The sequence below is a fragment of the Gambusia affinis genome, linkage group LG02, assembly GCF_019740435.1.
Source record: "Gambusia affinis linkage group LG02, SWU_Gaff_1.0, whole genome shotgun sequence".
Taxonomy (NCBI): domain Eukaryota; kingdom Metazoa; phylum Chordata; class Actinopteri; order Cyprinodontiformes; family Poeciliidae; genus Gambusia; species Gambusia affinis.
In genome coordinates, this window is record NC_057869.1 from 23,167,116 (window position 1) to 23,190,381 (window position 23,266).

The following is a 23,266-nucleotide window of genomic DNA, read 5'->3' on the forward strand; positions in this document are numbered from 1 at the left end:
TATTAACACAACAATTACTAACTCCAGCAATTTTAGCCTTCTTAGTCTGTAATGAATATTTTAGACAGGGCTATATATAGAAAATTCTGTCTGTATTTAAGCACGAAGCTATTTTTTTGGTCGTGCTTTGACAGAAGTATATGCAAATTTATTTTGAATAAACAGTTTTCTCTGTTGCCTCATTTAACTTTGCAGATAAACAAACTAAGAGTAAGTTTGCGTTTGCAGTTTCATTGACACACTGAATTAACAGAAAATGCAACATATTAATATTTTTGGAAAAAAAGAAAGAATAAAGTTGGCTCTGGTCTACATCTCTGCAGGCATGCACTAAAATGCTATATAGGCAAATCAAAGAAGCTGCTGTTGACAGTAAAACTGGGACTGAACCAGAGCAGTAACAGCATTTAGATGTGAGTGAGAGAGCTTACAGTGAGAGATTTATACCATAGAAGAAGCGACAAGGTTAGATGGAGAGCGACAATGACGACAGGCAGAGAGTGGCAGTGCCCCATCTGTTTGCTACAGGCGATGGAGAGATGGAAACATTGTTTAGTCAGTCAGAACTCAGAGGGACCGGGGGAGGCCAGGAAAGAGAGAGGAAGAGTGTGGCATGGTGAAGAGCCCCTGTGAAGAGAGTGTGATTTCACAGGCCAAGTGTGAATGGCTAACAAGGCTGAGTGATGGAGGTGAGAGCCGACCCTGAGGTGAGACAGGGCTGCTCTGCGAGATGAAAGAGCCCTGTGGATTGGAGGTTGATCGGGCATTGAGGCTGAGCAGAGCTGAAACCCCATCCATTAAAGGTTTCATTTTATTTATATTTTTCTTAGCAATATTTTGGTCCCTTTCTCCATTCAAAGCTTGCGTTTACTGGCCTCCAGAGAACTCAGAAATGCCTCCATGTGAATTTAAAACTGTAACACAGCTGTGCGAATGGACAAGCAACGATTCTGAAAAAATGCAATGAACTGAAACACAATCAGTGAGGAAACACAATCACTTCCAACTCTTAACTATCCATCCATCCATTTTCTGTTTACCCTTGTCCCTTAGAGGAGTCGGGAGGGTTGCTGGTTCATCTCCAGCTACGTTCCGGGCGAGAGGCGGGGTTCACCCTGGACAGGTCGCCAGTCTGTCGCAGGGCCCAACTCTAACCAATCACACAATTCTAATTTGTACACAGGCTTCAAACACAGCTGCAACAAGAAGGTCACAGGATGGGGGACGAAAGTCAGAAAACAGTCTCATAAAATGCTTATAAAATGTTATACAATCTCAAAAATGGTCAGATTTTTTTTAATGGTTTATGGTTTTCATAAAAACCCTTTCCCGCAACAATAAATAAACATAAAAGATCCTGGACCATCATTTCAATATCAGATGTCACACAGGTAATATTCCAACCTTGAGGAATGTTTACAAAGCCTCTTCAGACCAACGAGAGAACATTTCCAAAAAATTATAGAAATGTTTTATTTTGTCTGTTGTAAGGACATAAATAAGTGCCAGATAAAGCCATTTTAGTGACACAAGATTACATGTTAAGCCATCTTCTATTTGTGAGGATCTTGTGAGTTTCCTCTCAGAACTAAAAAAAAAAATGTGACCACAAGTTGAAATTCAACTAGAAAATCTCTGAGCAGTTCTGATTTTGATAACCAACATTATTGTAACACTTAACACAAAATTAAAGTGTTACTTCTAAACTATTTATTATTACTCCTGACTCTTCTGGGGGATATGGTGTGGCCCTTTAATCAGTTCATTTCTGATTAAATTAGTGGCTCACAGTAGTGTATAGTGTTCATCAGTAAACATGTTTCATCACAGACCATTGAGCTCTGAATCTGAGGAGAATCAAACACTGACTGTAGCGCAGAGAAATAGACACCACTGCTCTGTTAAGGATGCAATGCTAATTCTGTTAACCCGGACTGTGTAGCTACTCTGCGGCTTTTTCGCCCAACATCTGAATTGAAAGCAGCTAAAATTGTTGTATTTGTTTGCTGTGCCGTTTCCACCACAGAATGGTTAGCTTGTTTTAAATGCAATTTATTTATATTTAACACTGATAATTATTTCATAGTAAAAACCACACAATCTTTAATGGAAACATTAAAACACACAAGCTGTTTAGTTGTGGCCCACCACAGGTCAGAAAGGAATTATATCTTATTTATCCACACAAGGAAAAACACTGAAAATCTCCAATAAAATCCTTAAGGCATATTTGTGTTTCGTATCCTATCCGCTTTCATTCAGTCTAAGAGGATAAAGCCATGCTAGCAGCCCATCGTTACAGGTCTTCAAGGTCCCAGACTGGTGGGCGGTGAGAACAGATCCCTCGCTGTGAGCAGTGAGCCTTGAAGAATGGAGAATATAACCTCTGAGAGCTGCTGAGACGTAGAGGACAGAGGATAGTGTGGAATGAAGCAGAAGAAAGGGGAAATTAAAGTTACAGGAGGAGAAACTTGAAATGATCTGAGAGCTGTCACAAAGAGAGAAAATGTAACACTCAATTATTAACTTAATACGATTTGTTCCGAGATGACAGCAGTAAAAGAAGGATAATACACTACATTACCAAAGATATTTGCTTACCCATCCAAATCATTTAATTCACTTTCACGGCTACAGGTTTATAAAATCCAGCACCGATATGCAGACCGCTTCTATTAACAGTTGTGGAAGAATGAGTCGCTCTCCGGAGCTTAGGCATTTCCAGCGTGTACCATGACAGGATACCACCTGTCCAGGAAGTCCAGTTGGAAATTTCCTCGTTAGTGAAGTCAAAGGGTGTTGAGGTGCATAGAGGTCACCATCTTTCCAGAGAGTCTCATTTCAGACCTTCAAGCTTCATATGTTCAAGAATTCAGATTGGCTCGGCAATAGTGCACACAGCTTTATCAAATGGGTTTCCGATGCATCCAAGCCTCAATGCATCGCCACTGGACTCTAGAAGAGTGGAAACATATTCTCTAGAGTTTCAAAGCATCCCACTCTGTCTAGCAATGCAATGAAGGCGTCTGAGTTTGGCAGGTATCAGGAGAATGGTACTTACCTGAGTGTATTGTGTCAGCTCTAAAGTTTAGTGCAGAGGGGACTATGGAGTGGGACTGTCAGGTGTTGGGCATGGTGGCTTAGTTCCTTAATAAAAAGGATTTTAATTTAATGCAATGTCAGCTGAGAAACTACTTTTGTAATTGCTAGATTATGGCGTTGATTTACAGTATATGAATGCCTCGATCCCAGTGCCAGAATGCTGTTAATACAGTCTACCATAGAGTCTTAAAAACTATTACAAACCTTAAAATTTCAACTCACTATTTATTGTTATATTCTATGTTCCGTCTTCTGCGTTGCCAAGGCAAAGATCAATTCATTGGCATATTCTCATTTTTATATATAAAAATCTGTCTTCCTAAATCCCTCAATTCCTAAAAGAGGTGGTGCTGCAGCTTGAAATGATAAGCTGCAAAGCCAACATCATTTTAGACCCTATGTAAAAAGGATGAAATGTCACTCAAATTCATGTGTTTGAAGGCCGATAAGTGAATCATTTTGGTTTTAATGCGTTTACATTTTATAGAGATGCATCTGATAAAATAAAGAGAAAAGTTGTCACTTTTTCTTTTGAATGAATCCCAGTCCTGTCATGCTTATGCTACATGCTTTGACAGCAGGCCTAGTTTTATTGGCTCTCATATACTTTCCTCTTCATGAGGCTTAAGGTCATCACATACCTGTCTGTCTGGATCTCCAAACTGCTCCCTGGAGTCTTCTTAGATGGTAAAGCAACATCTGGAACTGTCAAGACAAAGAAAGATCAACAGAGTACCTTCAATTAAAGAAGAGCTCACAAACCGTGGGGTCAAAATCGAACAGAATAGCTTAGCAGGTGGATGTCACAGGGAGGATTTTGTTCATTGCCTGATACTCCTGCCAACTTTCCAAGCTGGCTGAGCTCGAGAATTCGCTGTAGGGCATGTCGTGCTCGGCATATTTCAGGCACAATAGGTACCGGGGGATGGGTAGTTTGAAATTACATCCCATCAGATGGACACAAACTCCTTAAAGATTCTCCTTTAATTATGTAAAATGTAAACTGTTATTAAGGCTTAAATAAATAGATTAGGTAAAGCCCTAAATCACCATTTGGAAATCAGCTTTCACATGTTACAAATGCAAGTCTTCTCACTGGGATTATGTGAGATGCAAAATCATTTCATCCCAATAGCAATATCAGAAACACATGAAGCCCCGCCTCAAAGTCAATAAGACTGTTTTCACAATGTACCTGACTCTGACTGTTTACCTTTCTGATCTTGAAACTGTGGTTATACTTAGCACCATACAAGACAAAAGAACATCAGACAAAGACAGACAAGGACAGAGACAACAATAGACGGACATAGGAGAGTCACAAAAGCTGAGCCACAGTGAGGGTGATGATACTCTACTACCCTGTCCTTGGCTAAGATTCAAGGTTTTTCTAACAACCAAAAAGGATTGGTCTGCTGGACATGTGAATAATTTTGGGTCCAAGTTGATCTGGACGTAGGTACGAGTCAAAATTCCTTTGCAGCATCTGTATGCTCGAATAATAAAAACTATCAAATGTATAATTTCTGTCCATCTTCACTAATATAGTCGCTTGCATTTTCTGCCAGTGACATTTTGCCAATACTGTGGGTTTAGAAAAGCTTTGAGTTCCAAGCCTGTGGTTGTACAGGAAGTTGTGGAGATTGTGTATGCAATGTTCGTTTGAGAACGGGTGCGAGTCACGGTATGAAGCGTTTGATTGCTGTAACCCCAAACCTTTTCTCTTTATTTTTAAGAAGGGTATAAAAAATACTTTACCAACAATTTTGTGTTGAAGCACCAACAAAAACAGAAAATTTGACTTGTGTTTTCAAATAAGCTCTTGCTTGTAAATGGTCTTTTATTTTGGCCGATATAATATTTCTTGTGACAAAAATCTAAACCTTCCAGGAGGATGGATGATTATTTCTAAGCTACAACATATTGACACTTTTTTTTATTCTTTAGCATTAACTTACCTAAACAGTGACTGGAAGCAAAAATGGCTAACAAGATAAAAAACTCAAACTGTTCATGCACTTTCCTTACTTTAGTATGGATGCTCTCAGGTTACGCACAGTAATTGTAACACGTGCATGCTGACGTTCGTCTGGGCTCTAAAATACAAACACAAAAACAGTTGCATACATAAGCTGATGCATATGTATGGACTCACAATAACACAGAGGACACATTCACTGCTCACTTTAATCATCCACAATGATTGAGGTCGTCACACTCTCCCACACAAACATGTGAAGCTCTTTATCTGTTGACCAATCTTAATTGAAGCTGCTTCGCCTGTCCGATGAGGTTCCCCTTCAGTCTCAGCCTCCCTCCTCCTCCCCTTCTTCCTCCTCCTCCTCTTCATGAGTCTTCAGATCGTTTCCACCCAGTCTTTTGTCCTCTACCAGCCTCCTTCACGTTTCTGTATCGGATGAGCTGAGCCGACCTTTCTCATTGTGCATCTGCAGGAGATTCAAAGTTCTCATCAAACGTGACCTCCCAGGCCTATCTATCCCTGTTCTCTTCTTTTTTCAGCCTCACTTTCTCCTTCCTCCTCTGTACGTCCTTTGTTCTTCAGCGCATCGAGTGTAAAGGACCGAGGGTTGGGACCTGCGGGTGATGCTGAGTGAAGACTTTGATCAGGAAGAAAGCTAAGAAAGGTCGCTGACAGACTGCTAGAGCTCATCATCTGCAGCCTTAAGGGCCGAACTGTAGCTCAGTCTGTTAAACAAACAGTGGAGGCTGTGCATTATAAATAAAACATTGTTTTATTGGCTGCATAACAGCAGTTTAATCTCTATAAATATATGCATTTTGTATCTCCTCAGGTGACAGTAAGATTATTGGTTGCAGCTAGAAAAAAATGACAATTTTTTTTATCATTTAAGGAAAACAAATGTCTGTTTTTAATGTTTACACTCTCCTCTTTTGAAGACGTCATGCAGATCTAGGCCATTGTTGCTGTAGGTGCGACTATTTACCAGAACAAATAGTAGATGTGACAGCTTTCCAATTCCTCAGTGAGTATGCAAATAAACCTTTGCAGTTGAAGTGATGCGATACATCAGAATTGTGCACCAAAATATCCAACGACAGAAAGTGAGTGACATGAGCTAGACAAGCTTCTAAATCATTACAGGAGGTATATGTTTTGGTTTTACATGCCTTTTCCCCCACATGCTTAAAATAGCTTAGGCAGGCAGTTATTGTATTTATGGCAATTTGAGAACATAATTACATTAGATAGTCAATGATGCCTGGCTAAGACAATGTCAGCTGGACATTTAGTTCATTCACACTCATCTGGAACATTGGGGGATTTGTTAAAATCTTTTTTTAGGCTGAAAGCCTCCGTCCTGGTTTTAAAAGTATAATATATACACTCAGTAGCCACTTTATTAGAGACGGCTGTTTATGTGCTTATTCACAAACAAAAAAAAGCTGAGCAAAAACAAACAAAGCAATTCAGGAAGTCGATGCACCGAGACCTCTAGATGTGGGATGCAAATTAAGTAACACATATTCATCAAACTTTGAATAAGATGCATCAACATTTAGTTTCTCCGCAACAATACAATATTTCTCCTTGCCAGCGTTGTTTTCTGTTTGTGCTTTAGAACATGAGGTCAACAGGACAAGCGACCGACCGATTGTTTATTCAAAATCCAGGCAGCATCCAGCTGGCATTTCCTTGAGCTCAAACAGAAAGGCACAGACTCAGAGCTGCATCGATGTGAGCCTAAACCATTATGCTGTGTTTCACACTGTCTGCTGACCCGGCAGAAAGGAAACCTGTTGAATAACTGTAGAAAAAATAAATAAAAATATTTAGTTAATCAAAAACTAAGGTAAAGAGCAAAACATCAGGGAGAGGAGGCAGAAAAAGAACAAAAAAATAGAGGTTGTGTGGTTTGAGGTTTGGAGACTTTCTCCCTCCCACAGGGAAGCGGACACAGAGTCAGGATGCAGCACAGGTGAGTGCTGGCCCAGGTGAAGCTGTTATTTCCTGTCTGTAGTGTGTGTGTGGGCTTCGCACCTGCTGAGAGACAGCTGCTCTTACTCACTGAAGCAACGGCCAGCTAGGTAGAAAACATGACGGCAGAAGGGCGAGCTCCCACGTTTAAATGTTTAGGTTCAGTCTCTGCTTTCATGTGTGCAGTCCTCTTCCAGTGTGTGAGCAGCTCAGTGGGCTGAGCTCAGTAAGCTGCTAGAAAGGACAAAAATTAAACTACTCTTCTGTTTGTACTAAATAGCAAGATTGGGCTTTTGGTGAACATTAAGCAACAAATTTGAGATTGGAAACCAAGTGGTCTGGAAACAATATTAACGACTTAGTCAAACTACTTTCATTCCATTAAGTGTTACACTGAAAATAAAATAGTGCCTAAAGCTGGAGAAGTGGAGTATTTTTTTTTTTTTGGGAGGGTTAATCAGAATTGTGTGGATAATTTAAATCACTAAAGCTTTTAAGACTTTCAATCAGCTGCTGTTTGCAAATGTAAATGGAACATATATTTAGCCAGTAGCCACAGTATTTCGCCTAATGCCCCATAATACCCAAATGTGGCCTCATGAAATTATTATTACATTACTTCCAACTGGAGTATGCTAATCGCTCAGTGATGTTTTACAACATCTGGGAAAAATATCAAATGAAATCACCGCACAGCCAACTTTGTAGCGCTTTGCTCACTATGAATATTAAAGCCGACACATCCACACAATAAAATAGTGATGATTAGGAGTGCTGGTATGGGCGGATGTGCTAGACGCAGCTAGTGTCAGGATTGTCAGTCGTAGATTGGATAAATCCAGAAACATCAATAGACAATAGCCTGAGGTGCGACTGAATAATTCAGAGAATGAGGAAGCGATGTGTAATGTTGTCTTTCTCCTATTATAGGGAGACACGATGTGGCAAGCTGGGTTGCGCCGACTTTGATCGTTGCTTCTTTTCTTTCTGAAGGGGAAGCAGTTAAAGCAATCAGATCTAAGGCCACTCCACCACAATGATTAATGTTCTTACCGCTGGAAATGTTAAATGTGACGGGTTTATTCTAATGCAAAGAACCGCACTTGACAGACATTAGTGGCATGAGATAAATTAGGCTATTCAAGGATTTTACTGACAGCTTGCTTTAACACGCAACGATGCAAAGACAACATCCTGAAGGTCAGGAAATCTTTTTTTATTATTATTATTTTGGTATTCTTTATAAACGAAGTCGAGTAAAAACTGATTTTTTCAAGCTTGTTTCTGAAGCCACAGGGAAGAAGAGGGTTTTTACTTCACTCATCCTTTAACATTTGCTTCTTAGAGAGAAGCTCTAATATTGGTGACTTTGCTTTCATTAAGGATTTTTCCATGTTTGAAAAAGTATGAATATATATTTATTCTTACAGATTTTATTCTCTGCGCTCATTTCTATAAATATATCCATTAATCTAATTACGAATCCATCCATCCATCCATCCATCCATCCATCATCCCTCTTGGAAAAGCTGTGGTAGATCCACAGTAAACTATTGTATTGAACTAATATGCTAGAATCCTGAAAAAGTTTTAGAGAACTGGAGACAGCTTCCAAAAAAACCCGCAGGATTTTTACTTGTGTCACGATCCTTTTAGTTTCTATTTCGACAACAATTCCTTCTTACAACTTATACCCAACTTTGTCATACAAGTGCCCTCAAAACTCACAATAAAACTGTTGAAATAATGAAAACAGACAGGAAACTGGAGTGTTTATAACTGGTAGGAGTGACAGGCTAACAAGAGGAATATGATACTTCACTGTAAGTGGTGCTCTTGGGCGGAGGAGGCGGGGAAAAAGGTCCCAAAAGGGTTAAATGAGGTAATTGGAAAAGGACGCAAGGGCAGACGTTTCCTCAACTTCTCCTCTTGAAATGTAAGACACACATGCACATTTGGGCATGCACACACTTGACAGCAGTCTTGTAAAAGCTAAAACCTGCCTATGCCAATTAGCAGGTGGTGAAGGTCAGTTACGGTCAGCGTGTGTTCAAGAGAGATAAGTTTCCCATTAGATGAGAGCTTCTATTTGACTGTATGGGGTCTGAGTCTGTCACACACACCCACACACACACACACACACACGCACACACACACACACACACAAATGCTGCCTACATGCACAGAAACTAATCTCAGTATCAGCTACAGCATGGCTGGCTTGATGAGAATGTTACCCTGTTGAATACAGGATATTTGTAGCTTCTGTCGTAATAACCAGAAGCATCTGTATCTTATTTTAGTTTGAACTAGAACTTCACATTAAATGCAGTCTGAAAATTTAGTTGTAGAAGACTACCAAATGGAAATTTAATCAAGTACCTGCAACAGTTGTAAAAAAATGAAAACGTGGGTCGCAAACATTATTTATTAAGCTAAACATGTTTGACAGGATCTTCTGCTGTTATTTGAACCCCATTAAAATTATCTATATGTCTGTGTAACATCTGTTACTGACACTTTTAAGTGTAAGCGTTGCATTTCCCAAACATCTTTCATGGTAGTGTGCAAGGTTTTGCAGATAAGTAGGTCTGTTTTTTTCTACTTTTGCTTGGACCCACAATGCAGCTCATAGTTTTGGGGATGACTGTGTCCCCAGGTGAGTAGCTGTCTGCCACTGCTGTGTGGATTTATTCACTTTTCTACATGTTCATAGCAATATGACCGAATTGTACTTTAACCCTTGAGCAATTAGACCCTAGAGGTTTGTTGCTGAGTTGTTTTTTTTTTTTGAGTGTGTGCGTTTTTGTTTTTGTGGGGTTTCAGAAATTGACGGTCTAACGGGACAACCCCGCAGCTTCTCCGCTGTCCCACCATGACATTTGCCGCGCTCCTTCTGAGCATCATGCTACAAACACTGGAGGGTTGAATAAAAAGATTTCATTTACAATTTCTTTAGGTGTAGACAAAATGACATAATAGTCTTGGATTTTTGCTTTTCTTTGCACATGCTTGTTCTTGTTCTGCCAAGCCATGCATACCTCTTCCTGTTCTTGGTCTGTCCTCGTTTGTATGGCCTCCTCTGCCATCATAAGGAGGTTTGCATCAGATAAGGCAGAAGATGAAGAAAGGACAGAGCGGTGTGGATCAATAGAGTCCATATACTGCAAGAGCTAAAAATCAATGGCAAAGGGAAATTAATCTGTAGTCATTGAATAAATTAAGGGAAGTGAACTAGGTGACCGAACATCCTTTTGGAAAATTGGAAAACCTGTGCAGATTAAAATGTAAAAGATCTTTATTAGGCAGTGATCCTGAAATCCTCTGAAGCCTAAAACGCTCTGTGTGCTATCTGTAGTTAAGACGCCAAAGCTGCCATATTCATCATGTCCTGAAACAAACCATGACATTCAGTAAGAGGAAAATCTAACGCATGAACATGATGCTGTATTTGACAATGGAAGCATTTTATATGCCAGAAATTTATGTAGGGAGAATACGAAAGAGCATAATGTTGTAATTGTCTTTTTTCCATTATTATTTTTCTTCTTATAGTTCAGACTATAAAACAAACACATCCATCTGAGGCCTTATTCAGACAAAGGTGTGAGTTCATTGTTATTGTGTGAAAAACACTATTAAATAGTAGCCCAAAGAAAAGCTTTGCTTATTTATTTTTGACACATTGCATCTTGCAAATGTACAAACCCGTCCAAGAACACATTCATTTAATTTTCAGTTTACTTTGCGTTTCACTAAATTAGCTATGGCAGGATGCTGTGTAGTAAGGATTCAGTCCAGCTTTTTTCGTTGACTAATTAAAAGATAACTGTAATCCAATGCACAACACGATTAATAGGACCTTAGTCTTCCTCTAAAAGCCTGCACCATGATCAATAATTCATTTAAACCCTGGCAGTTTATTTAAATTAGTCAGCTAGGAAAACAACGTCAACAAAATAGAAGAAGCAGCGAGTGTGAGACAGGGACGAAGGAAAAAACAACTGAAAGCCGAGCGAAAGACCAGCGACAAAAAGAGAGGAAAGTATGAGACAGAAAGAAAAAAGAAATCAGAGGGTCTAATGGCAGGTTGAGTAAGACAGAGAGCTTGAGAGAGGTAAGTTGTGTTATTTCTCTGTGGACCTGTGTGATGTAGCTCGTACTAAGGCCTCTGGCATCACATCACTCCAACCAGCTTAATTGCAGTCCAACGGGAGTGAAAAAAGCTGGTATGAACCCAAAGGATTTCCACATGAAAACAGCACCAGAAACAGAAAACCTTGTGTTGCATAACCAAGTCAAACATCTTTAATTTGCAGTATTTCTATAATTATTCTAGCCTTAAATTTTCAAAAGTATTTTCAAAATATAAAAGTATAACTGATGCACAACTTTTGGTGAAAGATAAAGCTCTCGAGTCTAGTGAATGGCATGGAAAGGTTGTGTGAAATTGACTTCTGTAAATTCACTACAGAAGTTAAGAAGTTTCTAATGATTTTGTGCTGTTAGTACTTTGTGAACATGTTCACTGCGTGACCTGCGTTTGTCCTTGGTCAAAGCACTGACCTCTACATTTGCCTTTGTTGCTCATTAAATCTGTGAAGCGGTTTCCCCAGTTTAAACAGCTCAGAATACTGAAGCATCATGATAAAGTAAAAAGTTTTCCCAAGATGTCTATATAAAGCTTGCACTTTTCAAACTTCATTTTTCCATACATTGTTTTTGACAGTTTTCACTTGAAAAAGAATGAATCTAAAATCTGAAAACTGGCTGGTACTTTACAAAAAGAGGTCTGGAGTATGGGTCTGAGACATCTTTTTCCTGGTCAGCAGAAGTCATCAATAAAGCAGATTGAGAATGAAATCTGTTTTATTGATCCCACTGAAACTTTCCGCTACTCCTCACTCTGACAGAGCCTCATTAAATTTCTATAGAGTCAGCAAAGCTGTGAATTATTCACCTGTATGGAGCGCACAGGCAAACACATGCCTACAAACGCCGTCCACACTTTCACCAAATGGTGTGTTTCCAAAAAAGGTGCCTGTAAAAAAAAAATTAAAAAATAGGAGTGCTTGGAATAAATCATTGTACTTGCCATCTGTATAGGAAAACATTTTAATTTATGACAGGGTTTTGCTTAATGAACACCCAAGTGAAAATAAGGACCACTAAAACATCCTTATTTAACTTAAAATGGAGCAAATAAGGAAAACAAGTCTTAACAAATATGCTTGAAAAGAACAGATGTTAGTAGTGTTACTGAGTTGCTGCCATTCATTGAATGCCATATTAACCAAAACAAACAATTTGTGCCCATATTAATAGATATAGACAACACAAAAAGTTAGCCTAATGCTTATGCGATAAAAAAAAAAAAAGAACTAGAACATCTTCTGAAGTCAGATTACTGACTCAAAAACTGGGTTTCTTATCCTTGTTTTTTCAAAGTTCAGCATGGTCGTCTTGTGGACAGGATGTAGTGATACCATTTTATTTAACCTGCACTTAATACATCTGGTGGCAGCACAAGGACTGTCTAGTGTAGTTCTGAGCTTGCCTTGTGGCTGGAATGCAAGAACAATGTGCTGTGGTACATCTGACTTAGTTGCTAAATCATAGGACAGGGAAAATGTGGATACAAACTTCACAAAGGTTTTCTTTATTCAATGCTTTTTAAGCTGCTATTTTTTTTTTTTTTTACATCATAAATCAGTGAGTAATTCTGTAGGTTCAATATGTTAAGTCTTAGTGGCTTCATGTGTTGGACCCAAGCCATGGAGGACTGTGGTACATACAAAGAAAGAGATTGGTATGACGACTATCAATCCCAGAATGCACTGCATTAATCTCCGTTTACAAAGTGATCACGCGATCACTGATTGTCCAGTTTCCCCTTCTTTGCTGGTGGAAAAGTTAGGTAGTGCATCTTCAAATTAACCCTGGATCCAAAGTAAATTTTCAGTCTACCGTCTGTGTAATCAATGACTGTGGTTATTTATTTTTCTGCAGAAAGACTCTTTGAATGACAGAGTCCTCTAAAGGAGTCTCTGAGCCCGTCACTGAACTGATGCTGCAGCATTGTCCTATGAGAGAGAGCAATAAAGAAGACACACTGGCCACCGCAGGCCGAGCAGCCAATGCCACCCTTTTTGTTTATTCAACTGGCAAAACTGCAAAGACTGCCATTCTTCCATCCACCGCAATGACCTTTCCCTTGTTTCTCCTTACTCCAAAGGTCTCAGTTTATCACAGCTTCCTCTGTTCATTGAAGAGCCTTCATTTTTTCCTTAAGACGAACTAAAGTAAGACTTTGTGACTGGGCAGAGGTAGTCTGGTAAAAAGCTGCTCTCTGTCCTACCCAGGGCCGGCCCAAGACTCCATGGGGCCCTAAGCGAAATGTGGTTTTTAGCCCTTTAGTTCTGCTAACAATGTGGACTGGCTGCAATCAGCAGTCTGATCATTGGATCATTCATACACCTGCTATAAACTTATTGCATCTCTGGCAGCGCTGTTTACATTATATACATGTATAATATAAGATACATTTATTGGCCAACTGATTTATTGACCAGTTGATTTCTGGGTGCTGATTTCCTTAATTTTGGTGGATCGTGATCTGCTGATACTTACATGTGAAGCTGATCTTATCCCCTAATCTAATCTTCGTCAGCAAAGGTTTATAAATCATCTCTGTCCTCTTCTGCTCTGCAGTGAGAGGAGTGACTGACAGACCCACCAGGTCAGGTCTGAACGTTTACAGTTAACAATATTCACCCCACTGTTGTCAACTCACCGACTTTCTTGCTATATTTAGCAACATTTCAGACAAAAAAAATTATATCAGCCAAAATCAAAATTGGCAGGTCAGGCTCTAACCGGGGATCGGCCAGAAAACTGCAATCGGTGCAGCTCTACACACATATTCATGACATTCTGTGATTAAATTTATTTCTCTTAAGCGTTTACGCCAATAGCTAAAAATGTAATTTATACCAGGTGAGTCTTTCTCCCCTCAGAATGTGGACCGGTACCGGTACTGGACTGATTCTGAGCCTTCAAATGATTTTAACATTAGTTTCACATAGTTGACGTAAAAATAATGTTTGTTTTAGCCACAAAATGATTCAGCAGCGAACAACAAATCCCCAACTATAGAGTAGCTCATCCATGTAGCAGCCATGTAGCCTCACGTAAAAACTTTTTGCTAGACAATGTCAAACATTGAGAAGTTTTAATTATTGTTATCAAACGTTATCAAACACGGCGTTTCGAAGCCAAAAATACCTCAGAAATATACAGAGCCAAATAGGAGAATCAACTCGTTTAAAGTTTAAACTCGGTTTCACACAAACACAAAGACGCTAGCATAAATGTTTGGCTGTTGAACTGGACCGTTCAAGCTAATTTTCTATTAGCAGCTTTACAAATTTTTTACATTACATTACATTGCCAAGGCTCGTTAAAACAAACTTTATCTTGGCCTTTTTCTATTCTTCCTCTTCTCTCCCTCCCTGAAGGAGAAGTCCTTTTATGAGACATTGTTTTGCTTACTTAACTTCTGACCGGAGCTTTGGACGTTTGGATGCGCTCATGTTAGTTCATGTTACCGCAAAGCGTGCGGTACCTACCGTGGCCACCAGGGGCCCCAAGAGCAATTTCTTTTCTTTCCATCAATAAAATAATAATTTCTACATACATTATCAAATATATATTATTGTAAAAACAAATCACTTTATAGTGAAATTGTGTGTTTTTGATATTATAATGACATAGAAATTATTGCTAAGAAAAATAAAAATCATCTCCAATGAGGGGGCCCCTTAGTGGGCCTGGTTCCATGCCATTGTAATGCACTAGTTTGAGAATATAAAGCTTACCGGAAATTGCATGTGATGTAAACAACTGTCCTCTGGAAAGAAGTGCCAAGCTTCCTCTGCTAGAGGAACTAGAGGCAACTCTACAGCAGCACAGAAAATTGCAGTCATCGTTCACAACTTCTTCTGTTCACTGATTGGCCCAGTAGAAATCATACCAGAGGAATCCTAGTAAATGGGAGAAAGTTTCCTTATTTTTATGCAATGACATTTTTTAGAGTGCCTAGATAACAAACTGAAATCGAACAAATGAACTGTCATTGCTATACCTTATGACCTTTCATCTCATGTAGAAAGTATTTCACATATGATTAGAAAGGATAATTAAGTAGTCATGTAGTACATTAAAAAAAAAAAACTTCATACGCTCATAGTTGTATTTGTAAATCAAGGCAAACTGGGAGTGGAAAAACAATAATGGGCTGCTGTTATACATAATTAGAGTACTGGCCCATTTTCACACATGTATATGCATAAATTAAGATTCTTTTGGTTGTGTATGCATGAATTTATAGTCAGGGTGTGTGCGCATTAGAAATGTCTTTCTCTGCAAATTAAGGGGTAGGAAGTTAATTTAGTTAGAAAGCTAATTAGTATGAATAAAAGATAGATGGAGTCCCTCAGGGTACCACACACTGTCAGGCTTTCCCTCAGATTCCCCACATCCCATCGGCTCCTCTTTCTACATCTCCTTCATTCGAATTCAGCTTTGAGTGCACAGAATAGTGCACTAGACAAACTAAGAATGTTTAACTTAACAGAAACTTAAGGCAATGTTTCTGTCGGCATGAGAGGCCTTTCAATTATTTATTAGAAGTAAGAGAAAAAGAAACTCACAGACTTGATTCCACTACAATTGGCTCCATCAGATTTGAGCAAAATCCCATCTGCTCTTCATTATGTGTAGCTAAATATCACAACAAAGTTTGATGTTCTCGTTAAATGTGAAAACTAGATAGTGGCCAGGAATTAATCTGTAGTGTTTAAAGGAAGCTGAAGATTGTACCAAATGTGGTAACGACAGCCCTGTAACAATTAACTCAGAGAAAATTTTTTTTTAAATGCTGTGTCTCACAGATGTAGTGTAGTGATGACAGAGGGTCTGTGCAGCCATCTAACTGGGGAGTAGAGTTGGGATGGGGAACACTCTGAATACTGTGAGCTGTGTCATTTGCTATCCATTAGTTCTATTTAGACCTTGGACAGGTTTCCTGCATCAAGAAAGAAGTAGGTTTTGCAGTAGCAATGAACACTGAAAATACACAAATGTAGTTCCGCACAATATGTCGAGTCACAATAATCACTGCAACTTTAGAGTGTGTAAAAATTGCAATCACAAAGGACTGCTTGGATATAATCTACGATAGGCCATTACATTTCCCCTAGCATCCATCACATCCTAATAATTTACTATTTGGTAAATTGGATGGGCTGTTACACTATTGGGTATCTGATTATTATTTTAATGGCCTTGGGGATCTCTGTGGAAATTAACACTCCCACCTCACCTTTTCGACTCACTTAAGACACATTTTGATCTCCTGTAAGCCAGCCTGCCACAGATTTTTATTGGACAGCTCTAAAAATCCTTCGGCATGGCGCTGCAGGTTTAACTTTTTCCCCAATGCAACAGAATTAATGCAACTGCAACTCAGCATCACAGTGGTGACTCAAATAATGCAACATGATTTCATGCAGATATGCAGATATGGAAATGGTTTACTAACCTGGATATGCAAAATTATTGCACTTGACCTACTTTGATTATTTCATCTGACATCAACTTAACCATTTAGCGGCGCTCTCACATTATGGAAATTTAAATCTCAGACTGTTAGTTAGTCCCATAATATTGTGAAAAAATGATTAAGCAGACACAACAGAATGCTATAAACTCCACTCCACTGATCCCAGTATACCAGCACTATTTAGACTGGGAGTGTATCAAACAACATGAAATGAAATTATGTTTCACTAAATACACTTTATTCTGTCATGTTTAGACCCATACAAGAGCATATATGACGAGACATAAAACAGTATTACCACTACTTTAAGAGTTACGATAGCACTTCTCTGGTGTCCCAGTTATAACCACTTGTCCTGTGACTAAGTCCTGTACTACATCCTGGACTAATTTTTCACTAGAATAATCAATGTCGTATTTTGTGTCTTTGTTGTGTGCATGATCTTGTTTTATTTATCTACCGATTTTTGTATCCTTTGAATTGAAGTTTTATTGTCACAGAAATCAGATCTGTAAGCAAAGGATCTTTGCAGACAGGTAAGATGCAGATGACAGCATTTCTCATAGGAAATCTCAAAGGCTCCACCATCAGACAGTAGAACAGGCTGGGAGGTATAAATGTATGAGAAAGCTGTCTTCACAGTAATGCCTTTTGGGAATGTTTCTCTTTTTTTTTAACTGGTGAATTTAATTGTGTTTGTTTTGTTTGGCTTTAAGTGCCACGCCACACATTAGTGTCCAATGTGTTACTTCTCTATCCATCTGCTGTTTGCAGAAATCCATTAGTCATAAGTTAGTGCGAACACCAAGTAAACTAAAAGTGAGCATCAACAATGAGCCGTCTTTCCCCACACTTTGGTCTGACCCAGTGAAGCCAAGCTGCAGGTGTGAACACAGCCCAGTGTGTGTTTTGTAAAGTGATGAGTTGTTCTCAGCGCCGAGCCTTCCATTGTTCATGTTGCAAGTCAGCAGGAATCTACCAACCCACTGCTCCCTCGTCTTCCACTCAGCGTTTTTCCCTTTTACTCATGCAGTGGCATCACATAAAAACGAGATTCAGACCTGGCACATTAGTAGTTTAATTTTAAAAGACATAAAGAATGTTCTGAGCTCCTGTGAAGCCAATCGAATAGTGTGGAAATTATTCTAAAACTGACTATTTTAAGCATCTTGTGCTCCATATTTTTAAGAGTAATTAAAAGAACAAACAACAGTCTTATTTGTCACCAAGAAAAAAAAAATTTACTTAAAAGCTGCATGCCTATAAACACTTTTCTGGAATATCATTCAGGTGTTGGAGTAAGTTTCCACAGCTCCAGGAGGATAATGTACCCCTGTGAAGGAAAGCAACAGCAGATGTATGGCACTCCTCCATCGTACCTCATGGCTCATTGTATAGTGTGCCTGATCAATGTGATTTATCTGTGGCAAGGGGGAAGAACACTTCTTCCCTCTGACATTCACTCCCAATACTCATGTACAAAAGACGCCCGGCCGCCATGGAAGCACTCTGCCGTCTGTTCACTATTCCCAGTTCTGACATTTTCTGGCTGCTGCTTTACATTTTGTCTGCGTGGAGATAAATTCTTGCACGCGCCCCATCTCAGCAGGGACGCCACAAGGTGACAGCATTCATCACACATCAAGCAACATTAAACTACTGACTTTTCCCTCAGAGCAAAAAAGTTGCAGTTAATTAAAACAATGTTTGCGTAAAGTTACCAACAGTAGCCTTGTTTTTTTACAAACAAGACCACAAACCTTATCTAAAACCCATGTTCTACGTGTCTTTGGTTTACAACACACAAAACACACAAAAACACTGACACACTCAATCAATCTCTATCCGTCCTGTCCTTGGCACTTACTTGTCAATCGTGCCACTGGTTGACCTTCCCGTCTGCATACTTAGCTAGCTTTTTTGCTTCATTAGCATGATCAATATATTCACATAATGGCTTTCGACATCAGACTGACTCAAAGTGTGCAGTCTTAGTACATATACACAATAGTGGTCAGCAATAGAGTCATAGTTCTCTAAAGGTCAACAGTACCGTAATTCTTCTGCCACACAAATATGTCGCAGAAAATGTCAATTAAAAATGTTGTCCTCTGTAAAAAACTCTACGCAACAATGTTCATTAAAATGTCACTAGCACACCTTTTTTTTCAGTCTTTTTACAATAAATGGGAAAGCTGACCGTCCCAGTGCCTCTGGCAGAGAAGGGTTCTTTCTCAGAGAGTTATTGTGTTGTGTCTGTCTTAGGCGAGCTGTCCGGTTTAGACAACAAACTCCTGACAGGCTGGATGTGGCAGAGAAAGACAAATTCCCACCTTCAGTCAGAGACAGATAAGCAACTGGACACTTTCTGTTTTCCAAAACTCCATGCGAATAGGACCGAAGAGAGCGGAAAACAAAAGAACAATAACTACCGAACACAAACACCACAGAGAGAAGCAAAAGATAGACATGCAGAGTTAACTGAAGGCTTAATTGGCCCCTTCAGAGATGGAGCAACACATTGTGAGTGTACAGTAGGCACATTGATTCAGATGTGTGAATGTGTTCATGGTGGAAAACCTCAATGAAGGCATTTCAAATACATAACTTGGTACATTGTTCCAAGTCAAATTGGCAAATGCACCAAAACAGAACAAATTTTGCAAAATGTGCACAAGCTTGTTAGAGCAAATAAACAAGAGAAAAAAAATCTACTTGACTTAAAGGAATTGTAATTTATTTCAAGATTGATATCTGATATTTCGAGCACCTATATACAGCATGATTGATTCTAGAAGAAGCTAAGTTCATCACTTTGGCAGAAGCTTCCATTGTACTTAAAAAGCTCCTTGGTGGCAATGCAAAGGATTTCACACAAAAGCTGGCACTGAGGTTTGGCACTATGTAAGTAAGCTGAATTGTAATGAATTTAAATGAGATCCTGGAGGCTCCAGTGTGGCTTCCTTCTGGCTGTGGAACCACGTGCCGCATCTTTACCATCAGAGAGGCACATTTGATGCCCTGCTTTATCTGTGTTTCAGAAAATCCTTATAACCATGTACTCAAGGTATTTTGTTGGGGGTTCTTTAAGTGACAGACGTGGCTCTTGCAAGCAATCTATTCCTTGCATACCAAGAAAATTTGCTCCCAATGGGTGTTGGACTCCACCTAGGCTTCTTCATATCCCTGATGCCATTTGTATTTTTTGTGCACTGGAACTCAGAGTTTACTCAACTGAAAGGAGTGTGTGTGTGGGAACTTTACAGACTTCTCTCTGCATTTTTCAGGTGATGTGTCTGTGCCAGATAAGTGCAACACAACAGACGGATGGATTGTAAAAGTAGTTGGACTTTATCAGCCTCTTTCTGTTCAGTTATAAGATGTTCTGTCTCTTAGACTTTGACGCCTATGAAGACTTAGCTCAGTTAGAAATGATCACCTTGGAGCTCCTATGGTGATTTTAAGATGCCTAAAAATCCACTGGAGGCCTATTCTGTATTTTTACCAACCTGCTAAGTAAAGCTGCATGAAGACCAGCGATGAGAAGGTTGTGGACTGGTAATGCTACTGGAAAGTGGTGGACATTCCTACGGAGGAAAAATCATATTAATACAAAGCACATTATTTTCAATATTTTCAATATTTTGAACATTTTACTTTTAGGAAGATAATGCTGCCATGATGTAATTGGCCAATCAACGTTACTTAAGGTCCATATAAAGTCCTGTGCCCAGCCATTGTTATTGTCCGATACTCGCATGTTCCCCAAATAGAGTTTGGGTTTTCTGCTGACACTCTGGTTTCCTTCGATGGTCCCAAAAGTGTTTTGTTTCGTTTGTGATTCTGGATGTAACTTGGAAAAAGTTGGAGGACTGCAGACGTTTCCTGCCCGTGTTTATGGATTTGCAAGTTGTTCACGTATCACCCAGTCAGAACTGTGGTGCCGACAGTAACCCTAAACTCAAAACAGACACGGGTATAAACTGATTTTGGAAAAATCTGCACAAAATAAATGAATACATGTAAGAAGTTTGTAATCAAACAATTTGTCCTTATTTTCCTCCATGGCTCTCCTGCCAGAGTGTCAAAACCATAATTAAACTTCAGGTTCTTTAGTCAAAGGCAGCTGGAAACTTGTCATATTTATACCTGTTGCTATAATGACTGCAGCAAACAATATCATATCACAATATTGAACTATACAGTTGGAAGCAAAGAAGTAGTTTTTTTTTCTGTCAATATAACCACTGGCTAAAACTCAGCAAATAATCTTCATATATTAATATCCTCATCATGGTTACACTGTACTTCCTCTGCTGGAGAGGAGCTGTGATGAAATTACATATCCAGAAATAAATCACTGTCATCTATCTTCCATGTAGCCTCTGTCAGTGAAAAGCCACAGCCTCCTTGAATATTTCCTGCTCCCAGCTTGGTGGACGTCCTTCAATCAAATCAGCTCAAATAAAAGCAAAAAATTAACTTTCGTTAAACATGATTCCACCAGGCACGGCCTCCTGCCTCAAAATCCTCTAAACATGACGTCTTTGACAGTGGCTTCTGAGTCGAGAACAAGCGCAATCACTCTCTGGGTGCAAGAATTAAAGTCTGAAATAATTACCCAAGTCAAAGGGTGCCTCTATCTCTGATTGGTTGAGTGCTCGGGCAAAAGCTATTAAGTATTCTTGCTTCTTTTTTTCCACAGGATTTCAATTAAAATCTGTGTGAAATGGCGGGCCTATCTTTAAATGATAGAGCCTAGAAATCCCTTCTCAAGGGAGGCCCTATTGTAGCGTCCTCATCAACACTCCAATTAGAGTTCGCCTATTATCTCTCATGATAAAAACGGGTATTACCAGAAACACCGCCTTATTCTTCTTTCCTAAAGTATCTCTTTCGCTTTTCACCCTATAATTTCATTACCGGCAGATCGTCATTTGTCAATTAGAATAGTAATTTCCATTAATGATGCTTGGTATCACTAAATTTGGAATAAATTGCTCCTTCACTTGGATCTCATGTTTCGGTTCAGCAATATCTAATGAATGTAGAATGAGATTTGAATACAAACACTAAAATGTATTTATGCAAAAATGAAGGGCAATTGTAAGGAAGAGAACTAGAAGTTGAAAACAGTAATACAGAAAATTAGGAAGAGAGCTTCTTTGACTATAATTTAATCATCAATTTGAAAAAGTGGTTTTATGCATTCCACATAAAACCACATGGATAAATATATTTATCCATCCTTTTCCCTGCTGCCTTTCTAAGTTCAGGCCGCAGAGGTAACAGGTCCAACAGGGAATCTAGACATCGTGTCACAATCTATTCTGTTTCTGCCACGTCTCATGTCAGCTCACTGCTTTGCCCTTCCACACCCCATCATCTGCCTGAAGGCTTAATTGTTTTCACCTGTGTTCTTGGCTGTTTATGCCCGTGTCTTCCACCTTATGGTTGCAAGATCGTCTGTCGTCAATTCCCAACACAACTTTCAAGCTTTTTCTTTTCTATCTACCTGATGTGCTCCTGAGGACTGTTATCTGACCTGTTTGTCTTTTAAAGACGGTCTTTGCCTGATCCTCATCTGGTTTTAGAAGCTCTCCTCCTGTGTCTATGAAGTACTTCAGAAGTAGTCCTAGCACCAGGCCTGGTTAAACACTGGACCGACTTTGGTGGAAAAGCCCTAAAAGAGTGGACTGATGTCATTGGGAGGGTGGGGATGAGAATAGGTTTGTGATGTAGTTTTAAAAGTTTCTTGATAAGTACCTTTAACTACAAATGCAGTTGTTTCTTCCATACACCTATCTTCTGAGAACATGTGAGCATAATGGAGGCAGCATCAAACTTGACTTTTAATAGAAAACTGAGAGTTTGGGATAAATGAAAAGTAGAAATGGAAGATATTGACTGCACTCTGAGGAACGTTCATCATCATCAGCGGCACATGCTGGTTGTTTTCTTCCCATAATGTGCCTCACTGTGTGTCTTTTTTTTTGTGAGCAGCAACCAAACTTGGGCAATCACTGATGTTTTTATTTACTCCATGTGTCCTGCACAGGAACTGGATACATTAGCTTCTTGGTAAAGGGTCTGCAGCAACGAGGTTCAACAGGGTGCTCTATAGCTAGTCTTCCATTTGCCCACTTACATGCAGTGCAGACTGGTACAGGCAATGTAGTTGGCTGCCACTGGGAGCAGTTTGGGGTTCAATGAATTCACAAGACACTTTAATGCACAAGGTAGACGGGTACCCAACTGTCTTGCAATTATTGAGAAATATGCTCTTATAAGCTGAAAGATGACCAAACATTTGGTTTTTGTTGGGCTCCAGAGGGCTAAGATTATTAGTCTGAAGAAATGTTTCGGTGCTGGTTTCATCACAATCACTGAATTCCTGAACCTTACTCACATATTAGGTACTTTGCTGAACAAAGTACCAAATTACTAGTGGGTAATGACAACCTTACCTTTCATATAAACCCTTAGGGCAGAGGTCTCCACCTCTAGTCCTTGAGATCTACTGCGCCACAATCTTTAGGTGCTTCCCTGCTCCGACGCAGCAGGATAAAATGGTTGAGTTATGT

At 39.4% G+C, this 23,266-nt stretch overlaps 1 long non-coding RNA gene across 1 annotated transcript; it reads right to left on the reverse strand.

Moving 5' to 3' along the window:
* Positions 1-1,493: 1,493 nt before the first annotated feature.
* Positions 1,494-23,266, reverse strand: LOC122841387. Its single transcript, XR_006372382.1, has 7 exons — positions 23,150-23,266; positions 20,192-20,269; positions 5,131-5,198; positions 3,744-3,807; positions 3,062-3,147; positions 2,602-2,955; positions 1,494-2,393 (listed from the first exon to the last, which is right to left on the reverse strand). It is a non-coding gene; the product is annotated as an uncharacterized LOC122841387 (long non-coding RNA).